At 38.8% G+C, this 4,135-nt stretch overlaps 1 pseudogene; it reads left to right on the top strand.

Moving 5' to 3' along the window:
- The first annotated feature begins 1,201 nt into the window (after positions 1 to 1,201).
- On the top strand, positions 1,202 to 2,662 carry LOC142440583 (large ribosomal subunit protein eL22 pseudogene; annotated as a pseudogene).
- The last annotated feature ends 1,473 nt before the right edge of the window (positions 2,663 to 4,135 follow it).

The raw sequence follows: 4,135 nt of genomic DNA, 5'->3' as shown, positions 1-4,135 counted from the left end.
CCTGTGGTGGTCTCATGTTTGACTGCTACGTTTGGTTTTCTGCCCATAAAGGATTGGAAAGTATTTTCTTGTAATGATGATTTTGTTTTTAAGAATTCTCTAAATTCCTCATATAAGAAACTGTTAATACTTCCTTTGAATTTGATGGAGAGCCTTGCTACATAAAGGATACTTGGACTGAAATTGTGTTCTTCATCTTTCAGAACACGTTGCTCCAGTTTCTTCTTTCCTGCATTGTCTCTGTTGATGTGCCTGAGCTCATTCTTCTTTGTTAATCTTTATATGTGACTGCTTTTTAATCTCTAGCTGCTGTAATGATTCTCTCCTTTTCCCTGAAATTGGATAATTTGACTACTATATGTCTTAACATGTTTGGTGGTGGTGGTGGGGTTAATCTAAATGGAATTGTCTCTGCTTCCTGAATGGTTACTCTGTCCTCCCTTGTACAATTGTGGAAATTTCCTTCTAAGAATCCCCTTATTATTTTAGCTGAAGGGTTATTTCTATTTCCCGCTGCTGCAGGATCCCAATAATTCAAATATGGTTTCATTTCATGGAATCCCACATCCTCCTCAAACTTTCTTCAGATTCTTCTTCTTTTTTTTGTTTGAGAGTCTCTCTTATTTGCTGAATTCTGCCTGCTTATCTTTGAGATCATTGATGTGGTTCTCCACCTCCGTCATTCCATTATCAATACCCTGTACTTTTCTAACGATTTCTGCTATGTATTTCCTTATAGCCTGGAATTACCTTCAGTGTGAGGATTCTAGTATTTCTATTTTTCCATTTGTTTTCAGGATTGATCCTCTAATTTCCTGAATGGCACTAAGTAATATTCCAAACACTCTTTCACTGGCAGTTCAAAGCTCCTTCTTCTGTGTAAACTGTCATGCTTGGGTCATCCTCCGGAATTGCCTGTTTTTTTTTTTCCCTCTCAATAATTTATGGCAGCTGCAAATGCTCGCTGTTGCTTGTGTGGCATGATGGGTGAGCTGATGATCGAGTGTTATCTTCTGGGATGTGTGTGGGAGTACTGGCTCTTTACTTTATGAAAGGATTGCATAGATAGAGAGGAAGTTGGGTGCAAGGGATAATCAGAATTTAGGTGCTCTGGAGCAGATTTTACATGTTGATATTAATCATAGGAAGCTTATACTTAGGTATTGTAATTGTTAATGAGTTGAAGAGTAGGATATGGAAGATGCATTTTATATTGGTAAGTTAAAAGAGGTTGTGTGTTGCTGAGGAGGAAGGAACAGGTTCCAGGGGTTATCGTGTTTGGGGTAAGGGAGAGAGAGCTCCAATGAATCTACAAGAGTCCCTTATGTATCTTGTGTCTTTTTTAGGAAAATTGCATACGTTCTGTTAATGCGCTTACTACAGTAGTTTCTTGTTCAGCTCAGAACTATCTGCTCCTTGCGCGTTGTCCTAGGGTTTAAATGGGTATTATAGTGGATGCCCTAGAGAGGAGGACCATCAGACTACAGTCTGGATACTAATTCAGAAGTCTGCCTGTCCTGTAGTGAGAAAGCATCCAGGGAACCTGGAAATGCGGGGTTCCTTTTCTACTGGTGTGTGAAGAACTCTGTTATTCTTTTCTCAAAACAAAATAAGAACACCTCCATCAACCTCCTAGAACCTGCTGGTGGCGGATTCTAAGAGCTCCTCTGTAACCCCATTGCTGAGACTCTCTCTCTCCAACTGGCTGGTTATATTCACCTGAAGATGTGAGCTGAGCTTGGCTAGCGATTAACACCAAGGGGTGCTTTGAATAGCCCAGCCACTTCCCCATGCTGGCGAGACACTGGTGTGGAGAGGAGGGGGGAAGTTGTAAGGGGGAAAGAAGAAGAAAACAAAAAAGAAAGAAAGAAAAAAACAGGGAACTGTTGCTACTGCACCGATAAGGAAACAAAGCTCAAAAGGGAGCTATGAATGAGGACCAATAGCAGTGACAAGCACAGCTCTGTTTTATAACCAGCTAAAAGGAAGCCTGAGGTGCTGAAAGACCTGGTCTCATGCCCCAGGCCCCCAATACGACTACCTTGTCAGCAAATCTGGTGATCCCATAGTGACCTGTTCCCATGGGCATCAGTGCCGTCTTCCTGTACAACTCCTCTGAAGGTGACTGTGAACAATCGAATTGTATGGTTTGTGAATTATATACCAACAAAACTTTTAAGTTAAAAAAATAAAGATAACTGGTAGTGCGCTGACCTCCCTTTCTGCCGCTGCTGCCGCCATGGCACCTGTGAAAAGCCTGTGGCAAAGGGGGGTAAAAAAAAGAAGCAGGTTCAGAAGTTCACGCTGGATTGCACCCACCCTGTAGAAGATGGAATCATGGATGCTGCCAATTTTGAGCAGTTTAATCAGGAAAGAATGAAGGTGAATGGGAAAGGCGGTAATCTTGGGGGAGGAGTCGTAACCATTGAAAGAAGCAAGAGCAAGATTACGGTAACCTCTGAGGTGCCTTTCTCCAAAAGGTATTTGACATATCTCACAAAAAAAAAAATTTTGAAGAATAATCTACAGGATTGGTTGCGTGTGGTGGCCAACAGCAAAGAAAGCTATGAATTACACTACTTCCAGATTAACCCGGATGAGGAAGAGGAGGAAGATGAGGATTAAGTCTTCTCCGGAATATTTTGTATAAGCCCTTTAATAAAACTTGGGAACTAAAAAAATTTTTAAAAATAGCTTGTGCAGATTTACCCATGATATCTGTTGTTTGATATCCTGTTTATTATATTAATGTATTTCCATGATATTGTGTTTTATTAATAGTTATAAATCTAGGAAATATAGTCATATTTATATTCAGGGATTACGAATATGTCTTTCAAAGATGCTCTTTCACATTCTTTTTTAATATTCTAAGTTTTATTGATGTATCATTCACATACTATGCAATTCAATGGCTTAAACATTGTGATAGTTTATTGTGCCAGCCTGGCCAATAAACACAAGTAGGATTAATTGAAGGGCGGAGAGATAAATGGATCCGTGAGCTTAACCTTGCTTTTCTCTCGCTCTTTAATCATCAGACTAGCGTGCAGCTGCCTTGCTTTTCTGTGCATCAATTTAAAGGGTATACTACCTGTGGGTTGCCGAGCCTGTGGACTGTGTCACTGTAAGTTAAGGTCTCTTTAAGCCTACATGATTGGAATGTTCATCTCTGAAGCTAGAATGTTCATCTTTGAACTGACAGTTGGTGACAGTTGTTGACTTGCCTTGCTGATTGCTGCCTGGGTATATATAGTCCAGCTCTCTCTACAGAGGAGGAACTGGTGGCCCTCAAGACTTAAAGGACTACTAGTGTCTCATTGCTTTATAATTTATAATTTAACGGTCCATTCCTTGTATTATATATCTATCTGTATATAATTTAATGGTTCATTTATTGTGTTATTTATCTATCTGTATAAGTATATATATATATATATATATATATATATATATATATATATATATATATATATATTAAAGTACTAGCAATCTGGTTTTGTCTCTCTAGAGAACCCTGTCTAACACAAATATAAAAAGAATTGTGTAATCCTTATCACAAATGTTTTTAGAACATTTTCTATATTCTTGTACTCATAGTTATTAGCTCCCAATACTCCCCAACTCCTAAGAAACTATTAGCAATAACTAAGAAAATATTAATGCAGTTACTGTCTCTATACATTTACCTGTCCTGAATTATACATAAAGAAAAGCATATGACCCCTCCAACAATAGCAATAAAAAAATAAAACAGAAAAACTTCAATCCTGACAAAAAGTAGAAAGTAATACAAAGCATAGCTACTTTAAAATGGATCTAAAGAGAGAACAGACAAATTGTTACATTCAGACCTAACTACATGAGTCCGAATTCATTTGACAATGTAATCTGATAGCAAGGCTGTGCACATCCTTGGTAAATGGTTGGTGGAGATTCTCGGGAAGCCTATCCATGTGAGGGTGCTGCAAAAGGCTTTCCCTGTCATCCATAGCCTCTGGAAACCCGCTTCTCAAAATGCAAACTCTAAAACAGTTCTTTCTTCTGGTCTTGGATTTTAGTCGTTCCAATCCTTGAATCACAGAATCTAGTGTGTTTCTTCTTTGGGGACTTAGCTGCCACCTCACTTGGATGA

The sequence above is a fragment of the Tenrec ecaudatus genome, chromosome 2 (genome assembly GCF_050624435.1).
Source record: "Tenrec ecaudatus isolate mTenEca1 chromosome 2, mTenEca1.hap1, whole genome shotgun sequence".
Taxonomy (NCBI): domain Eukaryota; kingdom Metazoa; phylum Chordata; class Mammalia; order Afrosoricida; family Tenrecidae; genus Tenrec; species Tenrec ecaudatus.
Note: the sequence above shows the minus strand (reverse complement) of the source record. Positions and strands in the feature narration are given on the sequence as shown.